The sequence below is a fragment of the Nomascus leucogenys genome, unplaced genomic scaffold, assembly GCF_006542625.1.
Source record: "Nomascus leucogenys isolate Asia unplaced genomic scaffold, Asia_NLE_v1 000630F_157028_qpd_obj, whole genome shotgun sequence".
Taxonomy (NCBI): domain Eukaryota; kingdom Metazoa; phylum Chordata; class Mammalia; order Primates; family Hylobatidae; genus Nomascus; species Nomascus leucogenys.
The window spans coordinates 1,414-17,714 of record NW_022096837.1 but is presented as its reverse complement, the minus strand read 5'-3'; the positions used below and the strand labels follow the sequence as shown (position 1 = coordinate 17,714).

The 16,301-nt window shown below is 52.2% G+C and overlaps 1 protein-coding gene across 2 annotated transcripts in view; it reads right to left on the bottom strand.

Annotated features, from left to right (window-relative positions):
- Positions 1 to 15,344, bottom strand: part of LOC100592207 (pleckstrin homology domain-containing family G member 4B) — a 107,403-nt gene extending 92,059 nt beyond the window's left edge. For both annotated transcript variants that reach the window (XR_004029183.1, XM_030808838.1), the window contains exon 1: positions 14,960 to 15,344. The gene's annotated coding sequence lies outside the window, so the exon portion shown is untranslated. The remainder of the gene's footprint in view (positions 1 to 14,959) is intronic.
- Between the last annotated feature and the right edge of the window lie 957 nt (positions 15,345 to 16,301).

Here is a 16,301-nt window from a genome sequence, read left to right as displayed (position 1 = left end):
AACACTCCTGCCTCCCCCTCCTCCCAGCCCGTCCCCGTGACAGTACTGCCCACGGTGCTGTCCAGGATGGGAGCCACCTAAGCCTGTGTGGCCCCACAGCTCCTGCCAGAGCAGGACCCACGAATGCTGGCATGCCTCCAGAATAAACAGCTTCATCCCTGTTCAGCACCTCCAGGACGGTCAGCAGTGACCCAGGCGCCTGGTCAGGGTGCAGCCCGGAATCTCACTCTTACTGGAGACTTTGGGGCCAGTGGTAGGAGCTCACCCCTGCCACACCTCCACTATGCAGAAAGTGGGACCGTGTGGGGCTTTCTCAGCCCAGGAGTCCTTTGTGAGCTTCTCCAGCCCATTTCTACGGATCTGGTTCCTTCTTTGCCATGGATCCATGGAATTAGGGATGTTTTCTAGGAAGTTTTTCCGAAACATGTACTACTAACATAGCTTTGTTTATTCACAAAGTACTTACTGATCAACTACTGGTCAGTCACAGCACAGCCCCCATCTTTGGGAAGCTGACATTCCAGTGGAGGAAAATAAACCAGTGGACAGAAAACACAAATCCGGTCAAGGAAGGCCTCCGATGGGGCAGGCTGAGCAGACACTGAGAGGAAGCTACCTGGGACTTCTAGGCAAAGCAGCCAGCCACCTGTGCAAAGGCCCTATGGGGTGGGGGGAGGCAGATCTGCTGAGCTCACAAACACAGCGAATGTGGGGACACTCAGAGGGGATGGAGTTAGAAAGGAAGCGACATGTTCTGACTTACATTTCAGAGAGCTCAGCAGGCTGAGGCAGGAGATCAGGAAGTGGATGCCTGATCTTGGTGAAAGTGATGAGGTTGGGTTCCGGGGGAGTGACAGAGGTCATGGGAAATGGTCAAAGCAGGACATGTAAAGGCAGAGGGGGCAGGACTGCTGAAAAGCTGGCTGCGGAAAGAGAACCCAAAGAGCACAGAGGCAGACACTGAATTAGTGACCCCCCCCTCCGTGTGCAGAAGTTGGAGGCCATAACGCCACACGCTGGGATCCCTTGCAGCTGGTGTGCAGATGTGCCCGGTTTTGCCAGGAGATGCACCACGTGAGATGTGGAAGGAACACAGGAATCAGGCTGGACACAGCAGATGGGTGTTGAGGTGTTTGGTTCTTCTGAGTCCTGTCCCTGGCATTGTTGGTGCTGAGCAGCAGGGGACGGGAAGGGGGGTTTCCCTAACACAGTCCTACAGCATGGCTGGGCGTTTTTCCAGGGTTGTGGTTGTTTCTCGCTGTTCTGGTTTCCTGACTCTCCCATGGATGCTATGATCTACCCAGTGGCTTCACACATATCCTTCACTGCTTAAGTTAGCTATAGCGGATTCTGCTGTCTGCAGGCAAGAGTCAGCACCAACACAGCAATTCAAGGATTTGGGGCCTGACCAGCAGGTGGAAGGTGTTTCCATTGACTGAGATGGGAGAGACTGGAGAGGCATGTCTAGGGGTAAATGCCATATTAAGATTGAGATGCCTATTGAACATACTGAGTGGACTGACTGCTGTATGAGTTTGGTGCTTGGAGTAGCAGTTGGGTTGGAGATGTGGTTCTAGAACCATTTACCACGCAGGTGTGTCTAAACAGGTAGAACTAAGTGTGCGGACAGGGGAGGAGGAACCAGGACTGGGCCAGGAAATGTGTCCATGCTTAGAAGTCAGAAGAGTAGATAGATCTCTTTCACAAACTCTTTTTAAAAACTGGAATGGAGGGAACGCTTCCTAACATATGGTAGGAGGCCAGCACTTCTCGGATACCAAGGCCGGATGAAGACATTGTGAGTAAAGAAAACTACACACCAATATCCCTTATGAATACAGATGCAAAAAACCTCAAAAAAATGTTAGGAAATAGTATGTTAAAAGGACTATTCACCATGACCGAGCGGGATTTATCCCAAGAACACAGGGTGGTTCAATGTAAGAAAATCAGTCAGTGTCATGCATTGCAGTAGCAGAACAAAGGGAGAAAACCCGCACAATCATCTCAATCGATGCAGAAAGGGCTTCTGAAAATGCAATACCCTTTCAGAAAAAAGTTATTGGAAAACAAGGATGGGAGAAAATTCCTCAAGTGATACAAAGTATTTATGAAAAACCCACAGCTAACATCATACTCAATGGCAAAAGACTGAACATTTTCCCCAAGATCAGGAAGAAGACAAGGGTGCCCACTGCTTCCATGTCCACTCAACACTCTGCTGCAAGTTCCAGTGACAGCAACAGAGACAACCAACAAAAAATAAATAAATGAAAGACTTTCAAATTGGAAAGGATGAGGTAAAACTCTCTCTAGTCACAGGTAACATGTTCCTATATAGAGAAAATTCCAAAGAATACACAAAAAGCTACTACAGCTAATACAAAAATTCAACAAAGTTACACGTTACAAGATTAACATGTGAAAATCGCTATTTGTATTTCTATACAGCAGCAATGGACAATATGAAAAGGAAATTAAGAAAGCAATTCTATTTACAATAGCATCCAAAAGAATTAAATACCTAGAAATAAGTCTAACCAAGGAAGTGAAAGATTTGTATGCTAAAAACTACAAAATATTGAGGAAGAAGTTCAAGAAACACATCTATGGAAAGCCAATGTCATGTTCATAGGTAGACAACATTGCTAGGACGTAAATACTAGCCAAAATGATCTACAAATTCAATGCAATCTCTGTCAACATTGCAATGGCTTTTTTTGCAGAAATGAAAAAGCAGTTCTCCAAATTCACATGGAATTGCAAGGGGCCCCAAATAGCAAAAACAATCTTGGAAAAAGAATAACAAAATTAGAAGACTCATACATACTTCCTGAATTTGAAATTTACCCCAAAGCTACAGTAATTGAAACAGTACAGTACTAGCATCAGGACAGACTTATAGGCCAACAGAATAGAAAAGAGAGCCTGGAAATAAATGCTTAACATAGACAGTCAAATGATTTTTGGCAAGGGTGCCAAGAACACTCACTGTGTAAAGGACAGTCTTTTCAACAAATGGCACTGGGAAAACTGGATATCCATATGCAGAAGAATGAAGTTAAAGCTCACCTTACACCTGTAAAAAATTAACTCAAAATGAATCAAAGACCTAAACTTAAGAGCTAAAACTATAAAACTCTCAAAGAAAACACTGAAGTAAATATTCATGGCGTTGGATTGGCAACAATTTCACGGATATTAAAGCAAAAGCATTGGAAATGAAAAGTTAGATAATGAGTTTCATCAAAATAAGACCTTTTTTTTTTACATTGAAGCACACTCTCAAGAAAGCAAAAAGACAATCTGCCAAGTGGAGAAAATATCTGCAAATCATGTATCTGATAAGGGCCTAATTTCCAGAATATATGAAGAACTAAAACTCAACAACAAAACAACCCAATTTAAAAATGGGCAAGTAAGTTGAATAGACATTTCTGCAAAGAAGAGAGACAAATAAGCACATGAAATTATGCTCAACATTAGTTATTACAAAAATACAAATCAAAACCATAATGATACTACTTCATGCCTACTAGAATGGCTCTAATAATATACTTTTTTCATGGAAAGCGAGTGTTGGCTAGGATGTAGAGAAGTTGGTACCCACAGGTTAGTGGGAATGTAAGATTGTGTAGCCACTGCAGAAAAGTCTGGTGGTGCCTCAAGAGTTAAAACATAGATGTACCATAGGACCCAGCCATTCCACTCCTAGTTGGCAGATCCAAAAGAACTGAAAGTAGGGACTTTAACAGATATCTGTATACCAACGTTCATGGCATTAATCACTACTGCCAAAAGATAGAAACAAATCAAGTGTCCATCAACAGAAGAATGGATGAACCACATGTGGTCTCTAAACACAATGGGATATTATTTGGTCATAAACGGGACTGAAATGCTGAGATGTGTGACAGCATGAATAGACCTTGAAAACCTTATGCAGACATGAAAGGACCGATACTGTATGATCCCACTTCTACAAGGGAACTAGAACCGGCAGATTCATAAGGAGAAAACGTAGACATTACCACGGCCTGGGGAAGAGAGAAATAGGGAGTTCTCACCTGGGTACAGAGTTGATGTCTGGGATAGGGAAAGTGTTGGGTATAAATAGTGACGATAGTTATACAAATTGTGAATGTATTTAAATGCCACTAAAAGGTACACTCAACAAATGGTTAGAATTGTAATTATTGCATATACTCCACCACAATACAAAATAATAGCAGTACTATAACCACTCAATCATGAATTATAACTGATTATAAAAAATAATGTGTTATTATGACAGATTTCTAGATAAAAACTTTTGGTTACAAAAATCCAAAATATGGATGAACCAACAAAGGCTGTTGCAAAGGAGCAGCCAGTCAGGTAGGAAGAAAGGTTTGATGTCCCAGTGCAAGGAAGAAAGAGTTTTAAAAGAGGGAGAATGACAAATCTTGTCTAAATGCTGTTGGTCCATCTTGGTGGGAACTGAGAACTGATCATTAGATTTGGCAACAGACAGATCACGGTGACCTCAGAGCAGCATCCACAGAGTGGTGGGGACAGCGGCTCAATGTGAAGGGGACAGAGCCAATCAGAAAGGGGAGGCGAGAGGGGGATGGAGGGGAGAGGGGGAGGGGGGCGGAGCAGGGAGGAGAGGGAGGGGGAGAGAGTGTGGGGGAGAGAGGGGAGATCATGGGAGAGGGGGCGAGAGGGGGAGGGAGAGGAGAGTGGGGAGGGGGCAGACAGAGAAAGACAGGAAGAGACTGACTTTCTACAAAGGGAGTAAACGTTGCAGCATCTGGAGAAGGAAGTGGGGTATCAAACGCCCCCTTCCTGAGCTATCAGGAGTGGAAAGTCTGTTTGTCCTATACTGAGGAATTGTTATACTTTTCTCGAATATGTGTGGATTAGATCTTTTAAAATTTTTAATTTCATGAAAAAGAGCAAAAACATCTTTCTGAGTTTGCATACACATTCTGGCAGACTGGATCTTGCAGCACTGGTCCATCCCAGGATGCTGTGGCCATCCAGGCCATCCACAGGATGCCTGAGCTCAGAGACCTCCACGCTCCCGTGGAGTCAGCACAGCCTTGGAAATGGCTGTCTTGAGCCCTCACATTGCACGTGTGGCACCTGCCCTGGCCTGGCCCTCAGTGACAGACGGCAGCACTCTCAGACACTGCAGGTGTGCTCACCAGCATCAGCCATGGAAGAAAAAGGAGTGTTTCAGGGCCAGCCTGTTTTTCTCTGGGGACAAACGGAACCAGGGCCCCGGGGTGTGGACTCTGCAGTGTCTTGAATGTCACTGCATCCATAACCGAGGGATGGTGGTTGGAGCAGGAGGTGTGTGTGTGAGAGGCGGAGCCAGGCCCCAATGCCTCTCCTCCAGCCACAGGCCTCCCCACATGCCAGGCACACCTCAGACACAGAACTTCACCCACGGTTCCCTCTGCCCCACACACATTCCCCGATCTCTGCCTGGCCCGACCCCTGCCTCCTGCGTGTGTCTGCTTGCTGCCTCTCATCGAGGCTTCCCCGACCACCCGGCCTCTCATCGAGGCTTCCCCGACCACCCTCCCTCTCATGGAGGCTTCCCTGACCACCCAGCCTCTCATCGAGGCTTCCCAGTAACATACCCTGTGAATCACTTAGGCTGATATCCAGTTTATAGTTTCGTGTTTAGCATCTCTCTCTCCCACTGGAGTATTAGACCCTGGAATGGTGCCCAGCACACAACGGACACCCAATAAAGATTTGTTGAATGAATGAATATATGATCTTAAAAAGTCTCCTGGTTCCAGAAATACTCATGAATTCACACAGTATCAGTTGCACAAGGTTACTGAGAAACACTGTGCATTATTAAATAATTCATATGATGCTTAAGAATGACACTTAGTATTCAGCAAATGTCCTCCAGCAACACCGGAGAGGGAACTCACATGCAACGCCCAAGGACCCTCGTTAATCTGAGCGAGGAGCAGATCATTGACCTGCTTGTGTGAGGCAGCTCAAAGCCTCACTAAAGAGACAGGAAAAGAGCCGCATTTGCCGAAGTTCTGCTTCCAGGTTTAACGTGTTTTTCCTCAAACCACTGGCATTTCCAATTTAAACAAACATGAAAACTGCAAGAGTAGTAAGATAAAAAAAATTAAACATGTTAAAATAAAAGTTTCTAAGGTGAATTTGCCACCTCTTCTGAGATACACGTAGGAACAAACCCCTTGATCACTAGCCCCATAATCATGGAGCACGTGAATTGAAGTTTTTTCTCAGGCAAAAATAGTCAAAACCAGACAGTGCCAGCAAAAATCTACCTGTTCTTATCCTGCAGACCCATCACCCCTCCAGGGAGCTCAGTGGGAGACTGGGGCACAGTCTGCTCATATTCATTTCATTATGCACAGGGTTGCAGCCCAGCACAAAGCCAGACGCAGACCCGCACAGGGAGGCAAACATTCCACCCTGCCCTGGAATGTGAGTTATTTCGGGGCAGCCTCTCTGTGGCTCCACACATCAAGCCGGCCAGTGACAGATGGGGAGGGTCAGACATTGCAGTGCAGGACAATCCTGCACTCAGCCCGGCAGATGCTGTGTGGTTTGGGCTTCAACACTGCCTGAAGACTCAAAAACCAGAGAGAGGCCCCATAAGCCATGTCCCACTTTCACACGTTTCCTCACCATCCTGAATTCCAAGCCACCAGCCCTGCCTTCAGTGGAGTGCAAGGGAAAGACGCACTGGATGGACATGAATGAAGGGCCACGCTCCCCATTCTGCAGGTCAAGGAACTGGGAGACCAGCCTCACCCTGGGCACTGGCTGTTCCCTCTTGCCCCATCCAGCTCCGGCTCCCTGCAGAACTCAGCCAGAGCCTCCCCTGGGCTCTGTGACCAGGCACCTGCTGCAACAGGCTGTGGGTGGGTAGCACTTGTCACGGTGTAAGTTTGCATGTGAATACTGTGGTTGTCTGGGTAGCGTCTGGCTTCTCCACTAGGGCTTAAGCTCCAGAGGACAGGACGCTGCTGTGTCCGCAGTGCCAACAGTGCAGTCAGTGGAGGTGCAAACAGCCGCTTCAAGGTGACCCATGACCAATACACACAGCGTGCGGCTGCGTTCAACGGGGAAGCCAGTTGACCCATGTTCTGAGAGAGCGAGCCATGGTCCAAGGGACCTGCTGGGAGTTAACAAGGTAAAAGGAGGCCCTGGTGGAGAAAGCCACAGTGCCACGTCCCAGGTGGACAGCCAGCTGTAGTCAGCAGTGGCCCGCGAAGCCCGGAATGAGGGGTAGGGGCTGCCCTACCTGTTACCCTGGTGCTGGTGTGGATGCAGGCCTGGGCACCCACCACATTTGTTCTCGTGCCTGCGCAGCTGGGCATGACCAGCTTTCTCCAGGAAGATGGGCTTGGCCAAGAGCAGAAAGAGGGGATAGGAAGGCACCTGAGGAGTGTGATGCAAGAAAGGGAGGCTGGAGGCGGGAGGTGCTAAGTCCTGAAAGAAAACGGGGTGGATGTGTAGGTCTCCGGGGGAAGAGTGTGCCAACACCGAGGATCTGTGGGGTCTTCAGCACTCACCAAGACCCAGTGCCCCTCCTCCCTGGGCACACATATCAGTGGGACCATGTGACAGGGAAAGATTGGACATGATGTAATACGAGGTCCCTGGAGAATACTGGGAACCTGCAGCTGCCTTCACACACAGTGACAGAAACTTCACTGCAACATGCTGGAGATGGGAGTCGGATACACAGGACACAGGGGCCCTCCTTGGGACCCGTGAGCTGAGAACCGAGGAAAGGAACAGAAAGGAAAGCGTCCTGTATGTTCTTCCACAAGAACAAAATGGTTGTTAGTGGATTTGGGATGCCTCTGCAGAGGTTCCCTGGTGGGCAAAGGTAGTGGGAGGTGAAAAATGGATGAGGAAGCAAAATGAGGCAAATGATGGGGAGGAAAGACGGATGAGGAATGGGGACAAGGGGCTGGATGTAGAAGAAAGGCAGACATATTGGAATTGACTTGCACGTTGACCCGGGAGCTGTCACCACAGAAAGGAGCTCAATGGAGCATGAGCAGATCCACAGGTATGCCATCCCACAACGCAGCCACGGTATAATTTTGTTGTATGGACAAACGTGAATTATTTATCAAGTTGAAAAAACCCTCCAGGAATAGAGCCACTGGGATGCAGGAGGTAAGGAAGGTCCACTGAGTCCAGCAAATGTCCCCTCATACGCACTGCAGGATGGGGTGAAAGCCCAGTGTCCCCCATACCCTATTAGAGAATGGGGTAAAAGCCCAGTGCCCCCCCATATCCTCTTAGAGAACGGAGTGAAAGCCCAGTGCCCCCCCATATCCTCTTAGAGAACGGGGTGAAAGCCCAGTGTCCCCCATATCCTCTTAGAGAACGGGGTGAAAGCCCAGTGTCCCCCATATCCTCTTAGAGAACGGGGTGAAAGCCCAGTGGCCCCCATATCCTCTTAGAGAACGGGGTGAAAGCCCAGTGTCCCCCATATCCTCTTAGAGAATGGGGTGAAAGCCCAGTGGCCTCATATCCTCTTAGAGAATGGGGTGAAAGCCCAGTGGCCTCATATCCTCTTAGACAATGGGGTAAAAGCCCAGTGCCCCCCATATTCTCTTAGATAATGGGGTGAAATTCTTAGAGAATGGGGTGAAAGCCCAGTGCCCCCCATATCCTCTTAGAGAATGGGGTAAAAGCCCAGTGCCCCCCATATCCTCTTAGAGAATGGGGTGAAAGCCCAGTACCCTCATATCCTCTTGGAGAACGTGGTGAAAGCCCAGTGCCCCCCATATCCTCTTAGAGAACGGGGTGAAAGCCCAGTGCCCCCCATATCCTCTTAGAGAATGGGGTGAAAGCCCAGTACCCTCATATCCTCTTGGAGAACGTGGTGAAAGCCCAGTGCCCCCCATATCCTCTTAGAGAATGGGGTAAAAGCCCAGTGCCCCCCATATCCTCTTAGAGAATGGGGTGAAAGCCCAGTACCCTCATATCCTCTTGGAGAACGTGGTGAAAGCCCAGTGCCCCCCATATCCTCTTAGAGAACGGGGTGAAAGCCCAGTACCCTCATATCCTCTTGGAGAACGTGGTGAAAGCCCAGTGCCCCCCATATCCTCTTAGAGAACGGGGTGAAAGCCCAGTACCCTCATATCCTCTTGGAGAACGTGGTGAAAGCCCAGTGCCCCCATATCCTCTTAGAGAACGGGCTGAAAGCCCAGTACCCCCCATATCCTCTTAGAGAACGGGGTGAAAGCCCAGTGCCCCCATATCCTCTTAGAGAACGGGGTGAAAGCCCAGTATCCCCCATATCCTCTTAGAGAATGGGGTGAAAGCCCAGTACCCTCATATCCTCTTGGAGAACGTGGTGAAAGCCCAGTGCCCCATATCCTCTTAGAGAATGGGGTGAAAGCCCAGTGCCCCCCATATCCTCTTAGAGAACGGGGTGAAAGCCCAGTGCCCCCCATATCCTCTTAGAGAACAGGGTGAAAGCACAGTGCCCCCCATATCCTCTTAGAGAACGGGGTGAAAGCCCAGTATCCCCCATATCCTCTTAGAGAATGGGGTGAAAGCCCAGTACCCTCATATCCTCTTGGAGAACGTGGTGAAAGCCCAGTGCCCCATATCCTCTTAGAGAATGGGGTGAAAGCCCAGTGCCCCCCATATCCTCTTAGAGAACGGGGTGAAAGCCCAGTGCCCCCCATATCCTCTTAGAGAACGGGGTGAAAGCCCAGTGCCCCCCATATCCTCTTAGAGAACGGGGTGAAAGCACAGTGCCCCCATATCCTCTTAGAGAACGGGGTGAAAGCCCAGTGCCCCCCATATCCTCTTAGAGAACAGGGTGAAAGCCCAGTGCCCCCCATATCCTCTTAGAGAACGGGGTGAAAGCCCAGTGCCCCCGTATCCTCTTAGAGAACAGGGTGAAAGCCCAGTGCCCCCCATATCCTCTATTACAGGACGTGGCGGCCCAGTGTTCACTATTACAGGATGGGGTGGGGAAGCCCAGTGTTCACTTATTTTCTGCTGCAGGGGTCCAGGCTGTGGTGGGTCATGGGTGTTAGGGCCAGGATGGCATCCTCAGGTCACATCCTGTAGGGTTCTTCCTGGGCCGCCCCCGCGGATGCCTTCAGCTTTGTATAAGGATCAGTAAACCTGTCCTGTGTGCACAAAGCGTCCAAGTCACCACCAGAATCAACCTAGCTCCAAGTACACAATCTGGACTGATTATTGGCCAGGGCAGTCCGTTCCCCCAACAGCGTGGGTCTAGATGGAGAATTCAAAGCACCTCACTGGAAGTTCTATCAGCCTCATCTTAAAAAGATAAACAGAGGCAAACATAAATCGGTTAGATTAACTTGAAAAACATATTTTATGTAACCCAACATAACGAAAATACTGTCATATCAACACCTGATCGATACAAAAATTATTGAGCTATTTTGCACTCTTTCATGCTGATCTTGGAAGTGTTGTCTGTCTATTACGCTCCTGGTGCATCTCACCTTAGAGCAGCCACACTGCTCAACAGACTCATCCTGGATGCTGCAGGCTGACAGCTCGTCCACTGCCCTCGGCCCAGAAGGCAGGAGCCACAGAGGGGCCCTCGGGCCAGATTCTTCCAGCCTTTCCCACTCTGTGGTCTGCTGGGGTGGTCGGGATCCCACCCTGAACCCTGACCTGGGGACAAGCCCAGCCCCAGCTACCCTCCTTTCCCAGCCAGGTCACAGCCCCTCCGCTGCCAGCCTCCCGGATCCCAGGCAGGCACTGACGAGCCAGGCTCACAGGCAGCTGCACACTGTGAACCTGTCAGAGAAAGGAGCTGCTGTCCTCCACTCTGAACCAAAGCACAGTTTAACAGCCACTCAGGGCAGAGTGAGCATTCCTACCCTAGCGAGTTGTATTTGCAAGATGATCTAATTAATTTCATGAAAACCAGTATTGTTTGGTAATTGCATCCCATGCCACCTACGATAACACTCCTTCCTCTGCCATTGCTTCCTTCCAAAATGGCCCCCTCCAACTTCTCGAAGGTTTCTATTTTGGAAATATAAAAAGACACACAGGAACCACCGTCCCTCAGGATTACTGAGCACAAATGGAAGCGGCAGGGTGCCCTGCGTCATGGCCCTCGTGGGAAGGACACATGGGGCTCCTGCAGGCCGGGCTCTCTGATCTGGAATCATCACCATGTCCTAAATGTCAGAAGGGTTGGGCAGGCTCTGGCAGCCACCCAACTGGTTCTTCTCCTTAGGCATCCCTTTCAGGAGGCTGAAGACTCACCAGATGCAGCAGCCAGGGCTGTGCAGCCTTGAAAGGAAAGGGCCGTCTGCACTGTGAGGCCGGCTGCACCTACGCTCATGGCCACACCTACTCTCACGGCCGCACTTACACTCAGAAGGAAGCAGCCTTGAAAGGAAAAGGCCTTCTGCACTGTGAGGCCGGCTGCACCTACACTCACAGCTGTACCTACACTCATGGCCACACCTACACTCACGGCCGCACCTACACTCACGCCGCACCTACACTCACGGCTGTACCGACACTCGGAAGGAAGCAGCCTTGAAAGGAAAGGGCCGTCTGCACTGTGAGGCCGGCTGCACCTACACTCATGGCCACACCTACGCTCACAGCCGCCCCTACACTCACAGCTGTACCTACACTCAGAAGGATCTAGACACTGGGCAAAGAACACACACGATGCACAGTGTTACGGGAGAGATGGTCACATGGAAACCAGGGCTCTCCCTCCCCTTAATCCTGCTCAGCACGGCTTCCTGCCCGCCCCTGCGGGCACACCTGAGACTACAAGGGCCTGCTGTTCTCTTGTTGGGGTGGCAGGACCCAGGTTTGCTGCTGGTCCTGGTCATAGGCTGCTGCATTTTCTTTCTTTCTTTACTAACCCGAGGCCAGTCCATCCAGGTTTACCCTCACTCTTTTCACACCTAATCCACACTCTCCTCTCTGCCATAAACCATCTCATCTTCATTACTCGGATTGACCAACCTTTTGATACATTAGGCATCTCCTACACTGTCATCTTTTAAAAAATGGCATGTATTCAACACCTAACTGCAACCCCCTGTAACCTATTCCAGATATACTAGGAAAAATTGCACCCAAAACTTCAGAACTGCTTTAGAATATAAATTCAATCCCTAATTAATGCAAGTCATGGAGGAGAAGAGAGGTGCTGAGCAGGCAGACATGAGGCAGGGCCTCCACACTGGCATTTGAGTTGGGAACCCTGATTCCTAACAGGAACCTGCTGGGACTGGCATCACAGCTTTGCCACCTTTTGCCCTGTAAGAAGAAATGGTGATTAGCAGAGGAGGGTCAAGGAGGGCAGCCTAAGGAGGGCGGCCGGGGGAAAGCGGTCAGCGCAAGGCAGCCTGGAGATGGCATCTGTTCAGCCCCCATGCACCCCCTAATGGGCAGCACCCAAGGTTGCTGGCTTCACACAAAGCCCCAAGCATTGGCCTCCTCCAGGGTGAACAGGGCGACCTCAAGGCAGCCCTAGATGCAGAGGGACAGGATGACAATTCCCAGCACATGTGAGGTGGGTCCACTCACAGAACCTGAGGGCAGCCAACAGGACAAGAGGAAATGGGTTGGCAGAGGAGGCTCCCAGGCCACCTGAGCTGCCGTGGAAGATGTGTCTGGAGTTTCCCGATCTGATGCGTCCTACACAAGCAAGACTCTGCCAAGAGACCAGAAACGCACAGATGTTCTCCTTCTTCCTCCCTTAGGTTGGAGGGGCTTCTCCGAGGCACTCAGAGTCGGGGGGCCTGGCCGACAACACCAGGCACTCTGTCCCCACTTCAGGGTGCATAATGGTGGTAGTGGCAGGGAGGTACTTGGAGCCTCCCGGGGAGGGGCCTCCTGCCTCCAAGGGGCCCTGGGTGGCTTGGCAGTTTCCGCCTCTTTGCCCCTGGACAAAAGTGCCTGGACCCAGCCTGGAATCAGCCTTTAGAAAACCCATGACAGGGGTGAGAAACCCCTGCAGTGTTCTGGGAATGTCAGGCATTTTTAATAGAACAATGGCAAAGAAGTCCTGGGCCAGCAGTCTCCACGCCCCCAGACACAGAGACACAGTGATGCAGATCCCAGCACCCCACAGCAACACAAATGAGACAGGAACGCTAATGTGTAATGCAAAATACCAGGTTAGATTTCTACTTTTGACCAAAAACATCTTTCTAATCTACTGATAGTTAAATAGTAGACAAGCAAAGATTATTAACTAAAGTCACATTTAAGTACAGAACATTATTCTGCACTTTTGATGAACGGCTTTCAGATTTGGGAACTTCACGGCAAGGCAGCTGGACAGTAACGGCAAGTTGTCCAGCCAGGCCTGTGGCCTCCCCTGCTGTCATGCGGCTGTGGGATGCAGGTCGCTCCTGTGGGAGGCCCAGGTGTGCCTCCTTCATGCCCTCTTCCCCTTTTCACCTGGACACAGATGCCATGGCTCTGGGGAAGGCAGAGCCACAGGCGGGAAGAGACCTGGGTCTCTAAATGGCCCACAGGAAAGAGCCACCTGCAGGCCGCACACCTGCCACGACTGTGTGAGCAAGAAATGAATAACTGTGTCATGCCATTACCTCAATTCACTGGCATTTTAATGCTGCGGAATCCACCACAAGTCACTGTAATGAACTTCCACCCTTTAGAGTAAAGCAAGTTATGCTGACACCTGTCTGTGTGCATCCTCCTTAAAGTTGGTCCCTGGATTGCAGCTGCTTCCTTATGAACAAGAAGTTCCCTCAGTGTCTGTCCCCACTGGACAAAAAGGAAAAGCCCTCCTCGGGCTCTCATCTTTCCTGCCTGCACAGCCTCATCCCAAGCCAGCCAGGGAGGTCTGCAGATGGCAGTTTCAAAGGGGCTGTTATTCCTTCTACCTGTTACTGCTCCCCTGAGCCAGACCCAACATGCTGGGGCCACACACCTACTTCTGTCCATAACACCAATAGCCTCTGACCCTCTCTCCTGCCCCTTCCTCCCCTCTGCATCCCCAGGGGCTGCGGTATGCTGGGACAGTGATGAATGGCCCTAACTAGGTCAGCCCTGTCCCCTCTTGCCCAGACACCTGCAGGAGGCTCTGCCAGTCAACTCACCCTGCAGCACATGAGGCTGACCTACCCAGCATCGTCATGCACATGGGGCGTCCACTCCGGGTCACACTGGACGCTAAGCACAGGGGAACAGATAACAGAAGGACGGTGTCGACTCTGCACCTGGGGCAACCCTCCACAGCTCCTCGCTGCACCCCCAGTTAACTGGGGCTTTAAGACATTGCCCAGTGCATCCTCCATCCGCCACCTCTCCGTGTGGCGCCTTGCAACTTCTGGTGTAGGCTAATTCCCCCGCTGCCAGCAGGCTCTGCTGAGGAGACCTCCTGACCCCTGTCCCTCCTAGGCCTCCTCTCCATGGAGTCTCCCAGCCAGCCCCCACCTCTTCCTCCTCCTCCTATTTCTGTCCCCAGCACACAGGTTTCCACAGCAGCACTGGGTGCGATGCCTGCACCCAGGACAGAGGAGCTGCTCAATGGCTGAGTTCAGTGGGTCGCAGCCGATACTCGGAAAGCCGGCGGGGACCCTGTGTCTTCTGACTCACTGCCATGGCCAACGCCAGACCTCCTCACTCCCAGCAGCCCTCTGTGGTCAAACGGTAAGGGCAGGGCACCTTTTAGGGTGTGGACACCATTTAATCTCCACCCCTTTGATGAGAATGAAAACTCTTAAAAATACTGTTGAAGGCGGCATGGCAGAGAATGAAGCCTGGAGGCTGCAGATGAGCATGACGGAGGTGAGCAGGTGGGCTCCCGCCCAGACCCACCCCTGACCTCCACCTCTCAGCAGAGTTGGCTTTTAGGCTTTATCTCCAACTTCTGTTAATACTTGAGGTCCACATGCTGCAGCGTGAAACATGCCTGTAATTATGGGAGGCCACCACTTACCTCAGGGTTTCTCCACTAGTTCCCTTTTGAATGAAAGCCACAAGAGCAGCAGAGAGCGTGGGTATGTCGTCAACGTTTCTGTGGGCTGAATACTCATTATACATCCCCATGGTGCGAAACGAGGCCACACTGGGTTACAAAGAGGAGCAAGCGAAGGCTGGAAATGAGAAAATCAAGCTTCGCCCACGCTGCAGAAAGCCCTTCTATGGATAATCATGTGTTGGAAGCAGGATGTGCCGAGGTGCCCGCGTGCCACGTAACAGATGTCCTAACAGTGAAACTGTTCCAGGTTTCAGGTTGACACCAGCTTAAATGGCCACACCGCTGTCCACTGGCCAGAGCACACTTTGCCACGCCAGGATTTCAGTCGTTTGTAAGCACTAGAGTTCTCCCTTGCCAAAATGTGCTCCTTTTCTCGGGCCGTTATCTCCGTGTGAGGTCTGGCCACCATCCACCCGGTGTTTTCACAGCAAACCCTGTGAGCTTTGTCTCTCTCGCGGAGGGCGGAATGAGAAGCCATAGAGAAGGGGAACATGCCTTCACTCTCGGCCGCCTCCCACCTCGCCTCCGCCGCCTCCCCGCCGCCCTCCGCCGCCTCCCGCCCGCGCTCCGCCGCCTCCCACCCCGCGCTCCGCCGCCCCCACCGCCCTCCGCGCCGCCCACCCCGCGCTCCGCCGCCCCCACCCCGCCTCCGACCGCCGCCCTCCCCACCCCGCGCTCCGCCGCCCCGCCCACCACCGCTCCGCCGCCCCCACCCCGCCCTCCGCCGCCCCCCACCCCGCCCTCCGCCGCCCCCACACCCCGCCCGCCGCCCCCACCCCGCGCTCCGCCGCCCCCACCCCGCCTCCGCCGCCCCCACCCCGCGCTCCGCCGCCCCCACCCCGCGCTCCGCCGCCCCCCACCCCGCGCTGCGCCGCCCCCCACCCGCCCTCCGCCGCCCCCCACCCCACGCTCCGCCGCCCTCACCTCACGCTCCGCCGCCCCCCACCCCGCCCTCCGCCGCCCCCCCCGCGCTCCGCCGCCCCCCCCCGCGCTCCGCCGCCCCCCACCCCGCGCTCCGCCGCCCCCCACCCCGCGCTGCCGCCCCCACCCCGCCCTCCGCCGCCCCCCACCCCACGCTCCGCCGCCCCTCACCTCACGCTCCGCCGCCGCTCACCTCGCCCTCTGCCGCCATTCACCTCGCCCTCTGCCGCCTCTCACCTCACGCTCCGCCGCCTCTCACCTCACGCTCCGCCGCCTCTCACCTCACGCTCCGCCGCCGCTCACCTCGCCCTCTGCCGCCGCTCACCTCGCCCTCTGCCGCCATTCACCTCGCTCTCTGCCGCCTCCCACCTTGCCCTCT